The sequence below is a fragment of the Camelus bactrianus genome, chromosome 4, assembly GCF_048773025.1.
Source record: "Camelus bactrianus isolate YW-2024 breed Bactrian camel chromosome 4, ASM4877302v1, whole genome shotgun sequence".
Lineage (NCBI taxonomy): Eukaryota > Metazoa > Chordata > Mammalia > Artiodactyla > Camelidae > Camelus > Camelus bactrianus.
The window spans coordinates 80,486,794-80,506,484 of NC_133542.1; the positions used below are offsets into that span (position 1 = coordinate 80,486,794).

General features: G+C 44.5%; 1 protein-coding gene across 29 annotated transcripts in view; it reads left to right on the forward strand.

Annotated features, from left to right (window-relative positions):
• Positions 1-19,691, forward strand: part of LOC141577532 (uncharacterized) — a 137,951-nt gene that overhangs the window by 76,400 nt on the left and 41,860 nt on the right. For 24 of the 29 annotated variants that reach the window (XM_074362898.1, XM_074362891.1, XM_074362899.1 and 21 more), the window contains one exon: positions 3,864-4,633. The exons of 2 other annotated variants lie outside the window; for them this stretch is intronic. The gene's annotated coding sequence lies outside the window, so the exon portion shown is untranslated. 3 more of the 29 variants (XM_074362893.1, XM_074362892.1, XM_074362906.1) reach the window with 2 other exon arrangements.

A 19,691-nucleotide genomic window follows, 5' to 3' on the forward strand; every position in this document is an offset into this window, starting at 1 on the left:
TATGATGGCGGTGCTTGTTGGTGTCATGTGTTTTTATAGTGAGAGGGATTACAGTGTTGAAAGCAGGGCTTGGTTCAGTTAAAAATGAGCTGAAGGCATAAGGCTGTGTCATCCTCCTTCCTTCCCTCTCCCAGGGTGAAACGTGTGACCATCGATTTTAAAAAGACAGTTACATTCCCTAACTAGCCCAGCCCAGCTTGGTGTGTTAACAGGAACAGCACCACCAGAGGCGTTGGAGACCCAGGGACATTGCAGTCCTAAAGAGCTCCTGGCACAGTTTGGTTTGTTTTGGTTTTTTGTTTTTCTTAAATTGTGGGGCAGACTAAGTAGTATAGAGGGAAAAATAATTGTCAAGAAATATTTTTTCATATAACAGCTCTATTGTGATATTGTTCACACACCATGAAGTCCACCCATTTAAATGGTACAATTCAGCAGCTTTTAGCATATTTACAGTTGTGCAACAATTATTATTCCAGAACGTTTTCATCACATCAGAAAGACCAGTGGAAATGAATGACCAATCCACCCCTTCCCAGTGGTGGTTCTAAAGAAGTTTCTTGGCTATTCTTGACCATAAATTAACTTGTTACATTCCATGAAAAATCTGGTAGGAATTCTAATCAGAATTGCAATGAATCTGTCTATCAAAATAGGAAGAATTAATGTCTTTATGGCATAAACTTCTTCTACCCATGAATATAACTGGGACCCTATATTTTCATCTCTCCAGAGCCTGGCCCATGGGAAGTCCTCACTAATTGTTGGGCTTGTGAATGATGAGATTCTATACATCATTAGTTGCAACTGTAGCCTTTCACAGAAGAGAAAATTAACCTCAGTGAAGCTAAGTGACTCTCTGATGGTCAGAAAGAGTGACAGCCAGTGCTGGAGTGATCCAGTGGACTTGGTGCTTGCAACCAAAAATCTTCAGCAGCTACAGCTAAGGGGATTAGAATGTTCTTTTATTTTTTCTTAATGGCGTTGCTTTTATTTTTACTTATTTTTTTAAATTAATTTTTATTGAAGTGTAGTCAATTTACAATGTTAGTTTCAGGTGTACAGCAGAGATTCAGTTATAAACATATGCATAAGTGTATAAATATGTTTTAGATTGTTTTTAGTACAACTCATTACAAGAAATTGAATATAGTTCCCTGTGCTATATGGTAGGTCCTTGTCATTTATTTTATATTTATTAACGTGTGTCTGTTAATCCCCCCTTTCCTGCCTGCTAACCACAGTTGGCTTTCTATGTCCATGAGTCCATTTCTAGGAGCACCATTTTTCTTAGTAATATATGCTGGTTGGCTGCTTTCAGTTTCAGTAATTCCATCTGTGGGTCTTTTCTTCTGGTGGCCTTTATGTGGTTTGTACACGTGGTAATAGAGGTCTGTATTTGGGAGAACTCCAGGCCTCGTGTAGTCCCTGGTACAGAGTTCCCACTGAGTTGATGCTTGAACTGGGAAAAAAACATAGTAAATGTTGGAATTTCCAATATGGTTGAGACTTCCAGGTTTCTATAACCTGCTTAGCCCACCTTAATATTGGCTGCACCCTTACTTGGTAATTTGGTGGAATTCCATGGTATGGTGGTGTAGAGACAGGGCCTTTTATGCTTATTCTCTTTCCTTTTTCTAACACTCATTCTCCTGGGTCTCCCAGATCCTCCCCCAGCAGTGCCCAGTTCTGGCTTGGGGCTGCGCTGAGGATATATTTATTAATAAGGACCTTTCCTCATCTCTTCTGAGCCTCCATTTTTTTCTCTGCACAATGAGGGCTTAGACTAGATATGTGCTTTTCAGTTTCTTTTAAAGCCATGTTTCCTTTGAGAAACAGAAAATGCAAATCACTCCTCCCATCCCAACCCTTTAGATTTTGATACAGCCTCCAAGGAGTGACATAGCACTTTGTGGAAAATTGATGTGATTGTGATTCCAGGTGGCACAGAAAAGACTCTTCAGAGATTTATTGCAGGGAGAGGGCAGGAAAGGTGCAGTATGTCACACTTTCTAGTGTGAGCACTGGAGCAGTGGCTTGGATTTAAATACGGTGTCTGACGTGGCCTCTCTCTAATCATGTACAATGTGATAAACTTCTCTACCTCAGTTTTTCTTGATGTGTCAAGTTGGCGTGATAATATTTTAGGGCTTTTGTGAAACATTATACACATAATCCATTTGTGTTTCGGTCGAAATAAGACCTGCTAGGGATTCAGGGATTTGTTTAAAAAAAAGAAAATCTTGTCCATAGCAATCTGTCGGTGTGTATTTTGAATTTCCTGGAGGGTGAGGGTTGAGTCTAAAGTCCATCGTGGGACAGGTAGCCCATAGTTTTCTGTGCGCCTGATTGCCCCCTCCTCCCCAGTCCTCTTCCTCAGTCCAGGATTAATTTCCCTAGTAGATTTACACAGAGGTCTTGTGGAAATGGCTTTTCATTTTATTGTTTCACCAAGAAGGGCTGCCATCATGATCTCTGTGGTCAGGTTTTGAAGGGCTGCCATCATGATGTCTAGTCAGGTGAAGGCTATGCAATTGGGAGTTTCTATTTAATAAAAAGAAAAAAATTACAAATAGAAAATTAGAACAAGGGTGATGACAGGAGCTCTTGGAAGTGGGCACCATTAATTTTGTTAGCTTCAGGTGCAGTGGCCTCTTGCCACAAGGAACCATCCTCTTGCTCTGAAGTTGGAGGGACCAATGGGTTGAGTGGGAAAGTTAACTGAGTGTATCTCATGTGCTGGGCATTGTCCTATTTGTGCTTTGTGTTCCTTATTTGAGACAGTGAGCTCATTTAACCTCAATAGCCTCTTTAAAAAATTAGACTTTTTATTTTGAGATATAATGTAGATTCCCATGTAGTTGTAAGAGATAATATGGAGAGGGCCTGTGGACCCTTTGTATAGTTTTCCTTAATGGTTCCAACTTGCAAGTTTGGGGTACAATTCATTACTGACTCACTAACAATTTGAGGTTGGTTTTATTGCCCTAATTTTATTCACGATTAAACTGGGGCTTAGAGAATCACACAGGCCTGACCAGGTCACCCACATGGTTAGTGTCGAGACGGGTGGAACGTGGGCTTGGGATTTCCAGGCAGTACCATTATGATGGTCTGTGGCAGGGAGCAGCATTCACTTTGCTGGTTTATTCATTCATTCAACAAACATTATTGAGTAACCTCTGTGGGTCAGATGCTTTCATAGGGTTATCTGATTCTTCAGCAGTCCTGAGAATCAGGTAATGTTTATATTTTTTAATCTGAGAAAATTAGCTCTAAGAAGTTATAACCCCCCAAAGGAAATATAGCTCATAAAGGAGCGATACTAAATTTTACAGTCACCCCTTTTTATGCAGGTGGTACCCTAGGCATTTTACATTTGCAAACTTCTGTAATCCAGATATATTCATGTAAGACAAAGATTTTTTTTTTAATTGAAGTATAGTCAAGTTTACAATGTTGTGTCAATTGCAAGGTTTTTTTTTTGAATTTTGAATTAAAAAATATTTTTTCAGGAGGGTAATTAGGTTTATTTATTTGTTTCATTATTTAAAATGAGGTACTGGTGTTTGAACCCAGGACCTCGTACATGCTAAGCACGTGCTCTACCACTGAACTGTACCCTCCTCCCCAAGGCAAGTTTTCTTATCCATTATTCTGAAGCTTAGGAGTTCAAATAAATTGGATAGAAAACCAGATCTTTTGATCCCACTGTAGTCCTTTTCTTTATATTCTGCTGAAGGAGGTTGGGGAAAGCACTTCCTTTGTTCACTTCCTTATTCAGCATTTTTCAGCAGTGACTTTGCATCAGGGCCTGGCTAGGTGCTTGGAAACAGAAAACAAGAAATGACCCTTCTCTGCAGGGCAGGAAGCCTAGACCAAAAGCTGGGTAATGTGATCCAAGTTACGGTAGCCATTTGAAGACTGAGGACAAACTGTACCCCCGGATTTACTTGAGCTTCCCTTGCCTTCTGGTTGGTACACACCAGGTCACCGCAACCCAGATGGGCCTGCAGCCCACAGTACAGTATGTACCTCGATCTCCTCTCCCCTCTCGTCAGGGCCTGCAACATGAGCATCCCTGACTACGTGCAGTGTGCTGAGGACCACCAGACTTTCCCCGTGGGGGTCGAACACGTGGGGATCATCTCAGAGGAGAATTTCTTTTGCATCTATAAGTGAATCACCTTGGTGAGTCAGATCAGTCCGTTCGGCTCCCAGTGGGCAAACTGTATCCACTACAGGCACCACTAATCGCCCAAGAATGGGTGGAGCGACTTCCAGACCTACCGCAAGGTCTTGGGCCTTGTCATCATTACTGACTGCCTCTCGGCCAAGGCTTCGAAAAGCTCCACGTGCAGAGGAGCTGTATGGCACCACGCTCTATGACTCTCAGCTCTTTGACTTTCTGCTGCATGGGGAGATGGCCGAGCAGCCGCGCACCGAAGTGGCCTTCAATTTACGAGGACTGCAGGGTGGTGGAGAAGAGGATCGAGGACTTCACTGAGTCACTCTTCATCTTGCCCAAGTCCAAGTGGCTGGACGGTGCATCCGACAATTCTGGGGACAAGATCCTCCTTCTCTGCATCCCATTTGAGAAGGAGGACATCATGGGACTGGACACAGAAAGCAGGTAAGTTTACCTGGAGGCCAGTCCACCCTGGCTGTGTGCCGGGTTTCTTCCCTACATCCAGAAAGGGATCAGCAAGGAAGAGGACTCTCTTGTAGCCAAGGGTGGAGGGAGGTGCAGCCAGCCGGTTTACAGACATTTAAAAGTGAATCCGCCTTTGTTTCAGAGAGATCCTTTTAGGGTTATTGTGGACACTTACTCCAGCTTTTCAGCCAGGACCCTGGTGGGACCCCTGGAGTTGCTGTCCAATAGAGTAGCCACAGCCACTGATGCTAGGAGAGCTGGGGAGGAGGCTGCTCTGAGCTGAGATTTGCTGTAGGTCAAATGAACATCAGACGCTGAGACTTGTCTAGTAAAAAGAATGTAAACTATCTTATCACTTCTTATATTGATTACATGTCAAAATGATAGTATTTTACATACAGTAGGTTAAGATTTGTTCTTAAAATCATTTTCTAGTATTTGTTTTTTGTTTGTTGGTTTGTTTCTTTGTTTACCGTTTTAAATGTGGCAACTGGGAAACTTTCTTTACATGGCTCTCATTTCATTTATGTTGGGCATCCTGTCTTAAGATAGTCTCATCCCTTTGCTTGTAGATGAGATGCTGAATCCCGAGAGGCAGAACGAGGCGCTGGTTGAGCTGGGGCTGGAGCCGGTGTCTCCTGCCTCCCAGGCCCAGCACCTGTTCGGCTCAGGCCCTCTCTTCCTGCCAGACAGCCAGCATGCCATGTTAGGACATCAGAATCACCGCCAGGGACCTCCGAATGAACTCCTTATGCAGGGAAAGGCGTATCACGGAGTATGGGAAAGAGCAGGGAAATGTTCATCCTCACTTTGTCCCTGTGATTAAGTCAACGGCCCCACTTTGTCTCGGAATTACACACGAGCTCTTCTGGGCTGCCTACCCCCCACACCATCTGCTCTGTTTCCCCGTGTATCTATAGTGCTGTCCTTCGTGCAGAAGAGGGTGACATGCCTTTGCCGAGGGGTGGTCCCCCTTTGCTGGGGAGAGTGAGGGAAGCTGTGTGCCCACGGCCTACGGCCTCAGGCCTTGAGTCTGGAGAGTACTCATGGCGGTCTGACAGGTGACGGTCGGAGGACCTGGCACGGCTGCCGGGCCCACTGTGGAGGCGGTGCTCTGTGATTCTTGAAATTAACTAAGATCAGATTCTACTTTCTGGTTGTTGGTAAGTTGGAGGAGAAGATGCCAGAGAATTGATAAAAAGAGTGTCCAGACCAGCCCTGTGAGTGATAGGCACAGGGGACCCGAGTCCCCTACGTGTGTGAGGTGCCTAGCGGGCTCTGGATGAATTTTCTGTTCCTCCCGGACATAACTCTATGGCTTAAGGAAGGGGCAAGGCATGTCATGGCCTGTACTTGTCCTCACAGGGCCCTGTGATCTTCATGCCCGCACTCCCCTTCTGCTCCTTGGAGATGAGGTGTCAGGTTTAGGAGCCTGGGCACTGCTGAGGGCATAGCTGCCAGCACTGTGCTACACCGAGGATGGCTCCGTTCACCTCACATGTCACCTCCTGCTGAGCCCCCAGGCGTCTGTCAAGGTAGGTGCATAGGTGCAACATACGCAGAGACCACGTTCTCCCCCTGGACAGATTGGTTGGTGAGCAGTGGAAGCCTAGAGCCCTGCCCCAGCCCCAGGCCAGTGCCTCCTCTTTTGTCATAGGAGGCACTGGTGACATTTTTGCTCAGCAACTGCTTGGCTCTGACTCTGCAGACCCACCAGAGAATGCCAACTTGTTTTTGCCTTTTGAAGTCTGCCCTTGGGATTTGGCAGAGTAGCTGGATGTGTGCTTAGCCCATAGTGGTTGACACTGTCACCATAGTTTACCCAGAACCTCGTGTACCAGGCATGGCTCTGGGCATCAAAATACAGCAGCGCATTAAACCTCCCTCCTGGTGGGTCTGTCTGTTTTGGTACCATAAGGGCTCAGCCAGCATCTTAACGTCAGTGAGATAACGTGGCCAGTGAGCTCGGGTCAAGCACATTCTCCTCCAGTCACTTTTACTCAATTTTTGCTTTTACTATTCCACAGTCATTAATTTTTTAAACAATGCTTTGGTACAGGAACAGCCTAATTCTCTCCTGCTACTCTTGGTGGAAGTGAGTAAAACTGTCCAGCCTGAAATGCAACCACAATTTGTAGCTCAAAATCTGCCTAGACGCATATAGGTGGAGTATTGGTTAGGGGCGCTGATCACGTTGGGGTCCCCCGGCAGCGCCGCTCCCCTCAGGCCCCTGCCTTCCCTGGAGCAGGAGGTGAGTGTGGGTCTCACCGTCCCAGCATCCCTGGCCTCACACACTCACATAAATTCTTGTACATGCTGTCAAAATCATTTTTGTTCTTGTGTGTTTCTAACTTTCTCTTGTTCCTCTTTTCCTTTTTCTTTATTCTTTTTCTCTTGTACTGGCCAGTGAGCATGTTGTTGCGTCTGAAAATGTGGGCTGTGCACACCCTGCATTGGAAATATCCAGATTGCCCTCCGTACTGTCTTCATCGCTTTAAAGAGCAAAAACTTAACAGTTGCCTTGATCCATGTATTATCCTAGTCATTTTTTTTTTCTAATTTTTTGGGATATTTGCTTTGTTAGCACATCACCCACTGGTGTTTGATACCTGTTAAAATCCTTGCTTTGAGGAACCTGTTTGGTCCTCCTTATATTTGGTGACAAATGCGCCCTTATTAAATTTGTTTGATTGTTTTGAAGAAGTGAGATGCGAATTGATTTAGGCGGCTGCTGAGGGATTCTTTTCTTGGAGTATTTAATCTTGTCAAGTCAAATTCTGCAGCATCTTGCTCGATTCCTGCTTTTACACAAACGTGCTCTCCACGCGGTTCCTGGCTGTCACTGTGTGACGTGCGTGATGGCACTTCCTGGCCAGCGGTCACTGGTGAGAAAGTGGCAGGCTCATGGGTGTGCAGCTGCAGGGGACTCTGTTGGAGGAAGCAGTCACCGTTTACTTATTTAATTTTTTTTTTTTTTTGCATTCAACATCCCTGTGCCATTTACTTTACTTTGCCTTCATAAAGTGGCTTAGGGGGGTCTAAAATCCATGCCACTCTTGTGTTCCCTTTACGAGGCTGGTTTTTCTGAGTATCAGGAAAACATGGCCTTCTCCTAAGTAGCTGGCTCACCTGGATCTTGTTGACACAGCGACCGCTAAAGGGGACCGTAGCTTCCTCTCTTCTCCAGCCAGTGGGCATTCAGAGCCGGGTCTGTGCTTTGCCTCAGCAGCCGTGCAGGCCTCCCTGCCCCGGCCTTTACTTTTAACCCATGTTGGCATAAATAGCTGACTCCGTGTCTGTTGCAGCTGATGTCCACCACTGACGGCCGTGTAGTTAGTTTGTGGTAGGGAGTCTGCAACACCCCAGCCAACCTTGAAGGAAGATGTTTTGGCCGACCTATGACCTTGGATTCTCACCCCCATCATGGTTCATCTCACTCGGTGGAAGGGTTTGGCCACCACCATCATGCTGAACATGAGGCCTTGTTTCTCCTTTCATGCTCTGGTCCAAATGTGGACACTTCATTTATCACTGAATTTGTATCGCTTGAGACAGGCCATAATAACTGAATGAGTCCATCACATTCTGGGTGGGGAACAGAACAGAAGTAAGTGTCACAATTAGATGGAGTCTAGGCTGTCCGTGTTGACTAATGCTGGCTGGGATCTGTGATGGCCGGGCTGTGCCCTGGACACAGGCCTTTCCCGTGGCTCCCGAGAGCCCAGGGGTTGGAGTGAGAACAGCCTTGCCTGGGTTCCTCCATCCTCATCTTCTCACTGGCAAGTGTGTCTGCTAATTAGGAGCTCCCCCAGACCTTGGGCCCTTCAAAGCTCAGACCACGGGAGAACCTTGAGTCCCTTCTCCTGGGCCTCCTTTGTGAGAATCCAGTGCCTTCTGAGGTGACCAGCGGCAGGAGATGCCTCCCCCTCCAGGGAGCACCCTACGGAGGACTGTTAGTCAGTGTACCATGCTGTGAACTTGGGGGGTTACGGCCATGGTCCCTGTAGGACCACATTTGAGATGGGCTTAGCGACGGAAATAATAGGACTGATTCCAGGGCAGGGATTAGGGGAGGGAACATTGGAAATTGAATGTGAACTCAAACACATAGTTGGGTGCTGGGGCTGTTACTAAAATGGGGAGTCTGGGAGGTACCTGCCAGGAATCGAAATCCAGAGTAAATGGTGAACATGAGGCATTTTTAAGATGCCATTTGTCATCCAAGTTAGGACTTCAAAGAGGCACTCGTGTCTATGAGATTGTGGCTCAGGTGAAGGAGCCGGACTATAGATACACGTTGGGAGTCGTCATTCTTAGCTGGTGTTCATAGCCTTGCATGTGAATTAGATCATCTCGAGAGCTGCAGACTGAGGCTGAGGGGGGGGCAGGGCCCTGCCTGGGTTGGAGGAAAGCCCAGACCATGCAGCTTTGGTGTGTCAGTCAGCGGCATTTGCGATTTTCAGCCTAATGCCATTTATCTTTAAGGGGCCGGGGGGTGTGCAGGGCCAGCCAGGAAGAAATCTGAAGGGAGGGTCGTGGCCATGTGTGTGTCTTGGGAAGATGCAGAGTCTGCAGGGTCCTGGAGGGTAGACTTCTTAGAAGCTGGAGTTGGAGTGAGGAGTGGGCAGAAGGTAGTCACACTCACCTGTGAGGGAGGGGGGAGTCCTTGGGAGTCCCCACACTACCGGACTCGCTTTCCCATGAACAGAAGGCAATCATACAGAGTATCTGAAGTGAGAAAGGATGGGTGCTGGGAGGGGAGCCAACCTGGAGAATGGTGCTTGGAAAGTTCTGGAATAGTCTCCCTGGAAAATAGAGTTAAAAATACCCAGAATCTTAAGAACGTTGATAGTGACTGGGGAGGAAGCAGTTTTTCTGGCCTCCTAAGGGTAAGTCATGTATCCGGGGATACACAGAAAAATCGGGCATTCTGTTCCATGGTCTTGATCCTTACCGGGGGAACAGTGCAAGTTTAAAGGGGGAGAAGGGCAGCGGAGGGAAACTAGCCAGGCCCCGTGTCAGGTACCAGTCGGCCGCCCTACTTGCGTGTTGAATTCACATCCATGCCTCCCAGGTGGGCGGTGGCAGCCCCCTTTTGCAGATCGGGAAGCCTTCTCAGAGGGTTAAGGAATTGGTCCGTTTAGTGGCTAGTAAATGCTGCAGCAGAATTCAAGCAAGGCCTTGTCAGACTTCAAGGGCATGTTTTCTCTACTAATTCCGGTACCTCCCTGTTGAACCTGGAATGGTGAATTGGGTCAGTTTTGGAGCCTTTCAGAAAAAGTACGATTTAAGTGCCTCAGGACTGTTTCACAAAGCTCAGCGTTCTTTGATTTTTCTGAAGCACCGCAGTGCTTTTCGCCCCACAGTTGTTAGGTTTTCTCCATTCTCGATGACGTGGTTGCAAATCACGTACAGGTGCAAAACCAGACTTAGCAGCTTCTGAAGGGAAACTCTCCAGTTCTCCCTTGATCGGCTTTCTTCCACGGGATGTAACTGTGCTGCAGCGTAGGCCTGAGTTTTACTTATGGAGTGAGGGTTTAATATCCAAAGTTAGCATAAAATGGTCAGATGAAGAAAATCGACGTTGACAATTTATTTTTGGGTTTCATTAGACAAGATATACTATCAATTAATGACCCATATAGCAAATGAAATTGACTACAGAACATTGCATTTCTTACTTTCTATTTAGAGTTCTCTTACAGAATAAGGTTGCCTGCTTTGGAACATCATCTCCACCACCACGGCACCTATCAGTGTGTTGGTGTGATTGCATTTACGCAGTGAATGTAATCTGGTCTTCCTCAGCCCCAAACACTCCAGTGAAGAATCACTGGCTGTAGCCATCTCTTGGTCACGCAAATACTTCTAAAATTATATGATGCCAGAAAAGAAGGAAGAGAGAGAGAGAGATTGCCTTTATCAAAGTTCCTTTCAATTCTAACTGCAAACTGTTGTTGAGCAGCTCTGGTTTCCTTTGGATATGAATATATACATTTCTTTGCATGTAATCTGAGTTTTGGACTAGAACACCAAGTTCTTGCTGTCCACAAGCCACAAAAACAGTAGCCAAATTGCACACGTGTGAAATTGTTTATACTTTTTCCTGAGAAAGTATCCTTGAATTTGGGACTTGGGCTGTGATTTTTGCTTTTTGCTTCCCGCACCCCTCTTGTAATCTCTCACTCCTTCCCACGTGGCCCCCAAGAGTTCGTGGTCTCAAAGGAGCGGGCAAACACCCAGTTGGTCACCATGTACTGCTGGTATAGATGAAGCCCAACCAAGACCTAAAGGACATTATCAGAGAGGACTTCCTGGAAGTAATGGACTTTACATTCATTTGTGAGGACAGAGTGTCAGCCAGGAGAAGTAGTCAAGAATGTGGCTCAGGTGGCAGGTGCAGCCCGGGCAGATGCCTGGAGGCTTTTGGCGTGGGGAAACGGGGAGAGTGCCCTGTGTGGTCCAGGGTGGAAGGTGCCCCTGCTGGTGAGGACACTGGAGAGAGTCCGGGATGGAGGGCTTTGGAAGAGCTTGGGTTTTACTAGAACTGACACAGTAGTCAGTGAAGGGTGTCATCAGAAAGTGACCCTCAGGAAAGTTAATTCTGGTTTTTCTTCTGATATTCTACAGACACAAGGGTCGGGACGGGTGAGAGTAGGTATGTCTGTCCCTTTGAGACCCACCCCGTCATTCATTTATTCATAACACGTGCACTTCTGTGTGTCTAGTGGAGAGAGGGTGTAACCACATTAGTAAGCAAAATGTATTTGCTTCTTGTGAGCTTAGCATTGTCAGAAGTTGACTTAGCCTAGAATGTTCTAGGAATAGAGGAACAAATTGTGGTAGTTGGAAGGAGGGAAGACTTCCTTGGGAAACAGTCAAAATGAGCCTGGAGACAAGTGGGAAGTAGGAGCAAGTCAGGGGGCCCCTGAGGTCACTGGGGACCTGTGTACTGAGGTGAGGCTGGGCAAGCAGTGTCTGGGGTGGGGCTAGAATTCCACCAGGGAGCCTCTGAAGGGTTTGAAGTGGGGGTGATGTAATCAAATTTGTGATTTGGGAAGACTGCTGTGGCTCTGTGTGTGTGTGTGTATGTGTAGCAGGGAAGAGGGGAAGGGTGCCACCAACAGGGGGGCTCATTAGAAGAACATTCACAGGCTGGGAGAGAGGCGTCGGGACTGCTTGGGGACGGCAGGGGCAGTGTGGATGCCGGATTTCCTTATGGGGAGGGCTTGTTAGCAGGGCGAACCTAGAGGCGACTTTTGGCTGGAAGAAAACAGATGGAGGCTGCCAGGTGGACTTTCCTCTTCTCTCCTTCCCTGCCTTGTGTGATGATCTTAGCTCAGCCAACTTTTGGAAAAGAAGAGCTAAGTTCCAGGGTAGCCCAGGACTTTGTTGAGCTCGTTCGAGTGAGATCTGATAGGATTTAGGTTTGTGTTCAGCTCTGCATGTTCACTTAGCTAGAAACGTCCCGTCATTTCGATTTCTATAGGGGTTTTTATTCTTGATGAAGATTGCTTTCTTGGTGAGAGGAAATTTAATACAGCTGTTGGCTTTCTCAAAAAAAAATCATATCTTTTAAGAACTTTAATATTCAAAACAATAGGAATATATTAAAATGTTAAAGTAAGTCTTTGGTGCAGTTTCTTTGCTTTCTGAGCTAGTGTGGAGTTAGAGCCTTTGCATTACTTAAGAGCACATACTTGTCAGTATTTAAAGAGCTGTTAGTGAGCGCCCCAGGCCCCACCTCTCAAAACATCATTAAAGTTTGCTCTGAAATAGTGAGGTCATAAAGGTCTTATTTGCAGAAACCAAAAAGTTGGTTTATAATATGCAGCAAAGCTCCCTTTATAAAATAATAATAGGTTCAAAATTAAGAAAGTGGAGGATAATTGATTTTTTTAAAGCTGAAACATAAACTTTCTTGTGCTAATGTTGCAACTGGAAATTTTGAAAAGAAAAATCCTACTGTAATATCATCTACGTGGAATACATTTATGACTTTCACTTTTGAAAAGTAACTGCGCGGTGGTTTTTGAAGTCAGGAGAATTCCAGCTCAGATACTGGCAGTGACGGTTGCTGGTTTTTAATGGAAGGGCCTAAATTTGCCTTCTTAACATTTTTTTTTTTTTTTTGGAGTGAAAAGTTTGACTAGTGCTTTGCCAGCATGATTTTGGGGCAATTTGAGGGCAGATGTCGTGTACCAGCAATGAGATATTTCCATGCATTTTATTTTCCGGACATCACCAGGGCACATGTGGGGTTTGTGCCTGCAGGCTGGAATGCTGCTGGACTCCCTGATCCATCACCGTTATGTCCTGGAGCTGCTCCGGTCAGTGAATGATTTTCTGTGGCTTCTAGGTAATGTGGTCTGAGGCAGATGATCAGATGTGCAGTTAAAGTACTATTACTTGAAATAAGAGTAACCTAGAAACATGGCTCTAACAATACACGGTGAGGGAGAATTGGCTGAGCTGCTTGCAGTGGGGAGTCTTCTCAGGTGACTCCCTCACCGTGATTCTTGCCAGTATCCGCCCCAGCCCTGCACGGTAGTCCTGCCGAAGCAAGCATGCTCTTTGCTCAGAAACGCAATAAATTTCCTTGTGCCTCTGTTTGTTGGCTTGTTTTTTGAAAGCACGTCTTGCCCTTTGCTTAAATGCCATCCATGATAGTCACTTCTTACACTCATTCTACCGGAATTCGTCCATAAATAGCTGCTGAATGGAAGAACAGAATGTAGTATCTCCATGTAGTGGAACATTATTCACATGTAAGAGTGAATAAAAAAGAAAAAACAAATAAAGAGGAAAATGAAAAAGGCCACCTTTTCTGGGAACTCCTCCCTGACTGTTCAACCCGCACTTTTCCCTTTGAAACCCAATCACTTATGCTCCACCGTACTCTTTTTGATAGTACTTACTACCTTCTAATAAACTTTAACGTTTTCAAAAAAAAAAAAAAAAAAAAGAGAGAGAGAGAGATGCTGATACCACTTCAAAATGGACAAGCCTTGAAAACAGCATTTGAAGTGAAAGGAAGCAGACACAAACGGCCACATATTGTTGATTTCAGTGATCTGAAATGCCCAGAAAAGGCACATGCAGAGGCAGAGAGTAGGTGATGGTTGAAAGGGGCTGGGTGGAGGGGGATTAGGGAGTGACTGTTAGTGACAGGAGGTTTCTTCTGGGGTAATGAAGTGTTCAGGCAATAGATGGTGGTGAGGGCTGCACAACTGTGAGTGTGCAGAAGACTGCTGAGCTCTGTCTCTTGGAGTGCCTGTTGTTGGGGCGGCTTTATTTTGTTCTCATCGTGCAATGAGAAGACTCATCTGCTGCTGTGGCCGTTCTACTCCCGTGAGTGGTTAGGGTCAGAGACTTTGTAGAGTCATGTTTCTTTTTTTTTTTGCCCCTTGCTGAGTGTAGGCAAAAAAGGTTTAAGCCTGAGAAAGTGCTCCATCTGCAGAAATGTCTTTCAGTTTTGCATGGTGTAAAAACCTTGAGAGCTTTTTAATCGTTGAGGACAGCCTGTGGGGGGAAACAGCCCGTGAATCCTGGGTGAGTCCCGGAAGAGCTGCGCTTCCCTCCCTGACACGGGTGGGGATTTCACCCCCGTTCAGGCAGTGAAGGGCCCAGACCCGAGAGCGGAGTTGACAGTCGTGAATATTTACGTGAATCCGCTGCTTCATCTTGGATATTAATTTCAAGCTGAGTCAGTTTGTGGCGGCAGCCTCATCCTACATCAGGAATTTATAGTATCTGCTCTTTGAGGTGAAGACCTGACAGACTTGACTATTTAACAGTCTCCCTTGAATCTCCCTCCCTCAGATTACTTTGTCAAAAGCAAAACAGCAGAAATACAGACGTCCTTTAATGCCAATGTGACCTGGAAAGGGTTTAGTCTCTGTGCCTCAGTGGCCTTATCTGCGGGTGGGGATGATGATAACAGTGCTTCCCTCAGAGGGGCTGGTGAGGGGAGAGTTAGAAGCACACATGGAGGACTTACATGAGATGCTCATGAATGACCGAATTTAGTGCTCTCAGCCTGGTCAGGCCTCAGGAGCAGAGATGTCAGAACAGAGCAGCCCTAGCGGGAGCTAGATCCGTGTTGGCAGGTGTTACGATCAGTATCACCTCTCTGGGTTATCAGGTAGTTTTAAGACTTGGTAATATGAATTCATGAATAATGTTAGAAGACTAGACATCTCAGATCCTGTTTACATAGTTCTCAAGATTTCCTCTGAGAAATGGATGTTTTCTCCCCATCTTAAATCTGAGATGAGTCTCTAAAAAATTCTGTATTCCTCCATCTTTTTGCTTTAATTCTCCATTTCTTAAAAAAGAAAATTTTTAAATGGAGTTTATGGGGACTGAACTGAGGGCCTCATGCATGCTAAGCACATACTCTCCCAAATGAGGTATAATCTCCCAAATGATTTTTTTTTTCAATTACTTTCTTAGTATTCAGAGGTTAGAGGCCTCTAATTATTTTTCTGGAGACTTGTCCATGAACCTGTAAATCTATAATTAATGGACAAAACTTGGTTTATTAAAAACATCAATAGAACATTCTGCAATCCATCCAAAAGGAAATGCTGATTGAATTAAAATGTTTCTCCTTTAAGGTGATTTCTCCTTTTTGGTCTAGCTTAATTTATTAACAGCCATGCTCATCATCATAATGACCAAACTCGCTCTGAGTGGACACCTATCTAACACTAAAATGCTTTCCTCATGTTTTACTTCATAGCAGGTGTTTGAGGGTAGGTATCAGTGTCTCCTTTTTTGCAGCTGAGGGATTGAGAGATGGAGCAGCTTGTCCTAAATCACACCCAGCTGGCGGTGGCTAGCTCGGTGCTGGAACCCAGGCTGCACAGGATGCATTCTTAATTGCTCCTCTAATCAGCCTCCCGTTGAGTGGTTACCCGAACTGCTGTGACTCCATAAATGGCCGATTTTAGTGATCTCAGCCTTATGAGGACTTCAAAGGAGAGACACCAGTGAGAATGTTGTACAGAGTGTCATAAATTAAAATTGTACATTTTCACAAATGTTTAATTCTCTGGTAATTACTTAAAAAGTTAATTTTTTTAATTTAGTGGTCTGTTAGCACAAAAAACAAAACATTAAAAACAATTATAGTGCCAAAGAGAACTGGGCTTTGAAAGTCCAACCACTGTTAATGATGTTACTTGATTTTCTCTAGTGGCCCTTATTGACAGAAATACTTACAAAGACTGAATTGGTTTTATGTAGTCTTAATATGGAAGAAAAGATTGTCAGTGAATATTATAAGTAAAATCTTTACTCTTTTCTTTCCTGATGGTGAATATGTAAGTTGTTTTCATGGCTTAAGTACATTTCCTTATTTGTGAAATTTGAGTAATATCGTTTAACTTGTCTGACTGTGAGAGTTAGACGCCTTGTATACAAAGAACCCAAGAGGTGCTTAATAAAAATGTGCTGTCAGAATGACAGATATTTTAGAAGGATCAACTCTGAATACTAAAGAGTGTCGCTTATTTCTGATGCATATTCAATATTTATAATATTTATATATATGATATATTTGAATATGGTTTAAAGTAACAAGGATTCATTTTTTTTTTTTAGTGTAGTATGAAGTTTTAATGAAATCTGTATCATACTAGTGAGACAGGGACTAGTTAAATTGCCTTAATCAGACGACCTTGAATATTATTTACACAGAATATGTATTGTTACAACTCAGAATTCATGTTGCCGTGTAACCATCCACACAGACATTTAAATTCGTGGGATTCTGACCAGATTCATTAAGTTTAGTAAAATCCACATTGATCATTTTCAGGGAGTAAGCTTCTCTCTTTTGTGATTAACCAAAATTTTGATTTTTTTCCTGCACTGTTAACAGGTTTAAAATATCAAAACATTGATTTAACAAGTCACTTTTTTAATAGAATAAAGCTCATGTTGTTTTATTATGTAAATAAATGTTTTTGTATTTCATCAATCTTGTATGATATCCTGGCTCTTTGAGAATTATTTTGCAAGATACTTAGATAACCTACTGTTGGAAAAATACAAACGTGACTTTTATGAATATAGGCCTAGTACAGATCTGTTGGTTTATGCTACAGTGCAAGACATGAGGCCTGGGAGAGCTTTGCTGCCGATTGCAGGACAGAAATCATGTCTCAGTTTCCCCTCCTGTAAAATGAAGTGGCTGGACTGGATTCTTTCCTCTTCTAAGATGAGTTTCCATGAACCTATGACTTTTGTTTATATTCAGGAGTATTAGCAATATCAGATTAAATACTGAATACCCTTCCCTTCCCCCGAAGCAAAGTGCAGTATGTGCTACATAAGCTTTTAGTTATCTGATTCTCTTTTCTGATCCTACAGGCAATTTTTGTGTTGCATCTTTCCCGGCAACCTGGAAGGTCATTTTAGCCATAGGTGGCGCTGTTGCACCTTCTAACAGTCTTAATATTCCTTTTGCAAAAGAAGGCTTAACAAATGTTATTTTGTTTTGATTCCGTTGCTTAGTGCTTCAGAATAGCACAATGTCCATTATGTCTGTCTACCTGGAAAAATTATTCTGCTTATGTCTTAGACTTATTCTGTCATCTCGCTGTGAACATTTCAGACTTGCTGTGCAAACAATGGCAAAATCGGTCTTTTCTTCCAGTGTTAGAAGTCAGTGAGCCGGGATTTTATAAAACAGCTAGAAGGGGCCTCTGGAGCACCTTAAAGCTGAAAAGTGTATTGAGTTCCCTGAGTATTGACTCCGCCGCTGTGTGTTAATTGGTGGTAGGAGGTTTGGTACATATACGAAGGGGTGTAGAATTTTGAGTTGGGTTTGCGTGCACCTGCTGCCACTGAGCCATGTGAGCCTGAGTCAGTTTGCTCTGAGTATTTCCCTCGTCTGTGAGATGGGGACATTCATATCTGCTTTGTAGAATTGTGAGAATTAGAAATTATGTAAAGTGTTTACCACAGTGGGTATGTCAAGAGGGCTCATAAACTTTAGCTGCTTTTTTGTGTGAAGCCATCATTTGAGAGTCTTTGGCAATTACTAAGAAACAGGAAAATAAGAAAAGCTGGTTTTATGCTGAAAGATATTTGAGGAGGTTCCTTAGTTCCTATACCCATAATTAAGCATCAGCAGAGTCAGAACTGTTACACAGTCGCCCTGAACCAACGTTAAGCCACAGAATTCTTTGTTACTTCATATATTTTGGGGCTTAAAGGGATCCAATACTTATACACATGTTGTCTCCAGCAGCCAACTGAGAGATGACACAAAAGAGTAGGCAGGCGATAAATGTCTTATTTGTTACTGATGAAGCCACGTTCTCCATGAACTTCAGGGCTGTGGGAAAATGCGTGTCATGATACTGTGTCCCAGAATTAGAGACTCACCCTGTCCCATGTAGCTCTGTGACATAGCGAGCCTTCCCTTGAGAGGACCTGCCCGTTCATGCACAAGGCTGTCCTGCCATGGAGCCGAGCATCCCAAGTGCTTCCCAATGGTGATCAACACTGGAGGGAAAGGAAGGGTTTCAAATGCCCTGCTTGTCTCCCCGGACTCACACCTCACTCTGTTAGTGTGACGAGGGCTAGCTGTTGGCCAGGGGCCAGGGGTGTGAATGGAGAAGCACTCTCCATCGCCCAGAGGAGTGGTTAGGAGGCATTCCCTCCCTCGGTTTAAACAGGTGGTGGGATGGAAGAGAAGGGTCCTCCCCAAGAGTTTATAAAAGGAGATATAAGGATTTTCTTTGGGACTTAGACTAGCCAGGAAACACATAAGATGATTAGAAGGGAGACTTGTAAATCATTTTGATATTAAGTTGACATTTGTTGAACACCCAAAATGTGCTACATTCTTTTCTGAGAGTTTTACAGAAATGAATCCTTCAATCTTCTCAACAAGCGAGTAAGGAAAGTTTGATTGTTATCCCAGTTTTACAGTGTGGGAATTGAGGCACACAGAGGGTAAGTTGGCCAAAATCACAGAAATAGTAAGTGGCAGAGCTGGTATTTAAACCCTGGCTTACTGGTTTGAGGCTCCCAGAGATGGGCTTTGGGTGTTTAGAGTTATCTGCATCCCTGAATCTTTGTACCTCTGTGCATATGTTAGCCCAGAAAGGACAGGGAAAGGAGAGTTACACAGATGCTCATAGTCATGTCTTGGCCACTGTCCACAGAGAGTGCATCGTGATTGGCGTTATTTGTTTTCCAGGCAGTAGATCAGTTCTTATAACAGAAATTTAGTCCATTGAGTTAATCTAGAAACCCTTCCTGCTCTGTTTCTGTCCATGCTTGCCATGTGACTGCCTCCCCGTGATTAGGCCATTGAGAAAATGTACTCATGGTTGAACTCTGATATTTCAGTCTGGTTCATAGTTTCACGTCTTCTGTTACATTAATAAGTTAAGTTTCTGGTTTTCTTTCATCAGTGTGTCATGAGTTTGGTTAATGTGAAACAAGTCCATGGGAGCCCAGGGGTGATGACGGTATAATTTCTGAGCACGTTGTGGCAATTCTACCCTTGCAGACCTGGCGGGAGTATGTCCGCCTTCCTCACTGATTTCCCCCAACAGCAGGGTCCTCTCCCACCCCCGCATGTGAGGCTGGGAGCTCTCTGAGTAGGCCAGTCAGAGGCCAAGTCCACCAATCAGAAAATGATGAAGTACCTGGAAGTGGTTTTAATAGAAGAAAAGGGTTTCCAGATAGTCCAATGGGCTGTTCGAGTCCGTTTGGTGAAAAGCTGTCCAGTGTCTGTGGTTGAGGTGCTTCTTTGCTGTTGAAAAGCCTGGATTAGATGAAGGGATTTTAAAAAGCAGAAAGGAGTGATTTCAGGTGGTACGTCCACACCGGTGAGAAGTGATGGATGACCACCTGTGTGAGGCATAGACAGGGTCTTACAAACTTCTTAAAATAACTTTAAAAGCTCTTCCATCTGAGTGCATTTCATATGGGGTCCAGTTCATCACTGGTCACCCTGAGAGGGCAAATAATTGATGATGGCAGAAAGGACACGGAGGCATCAAAAAGGTCT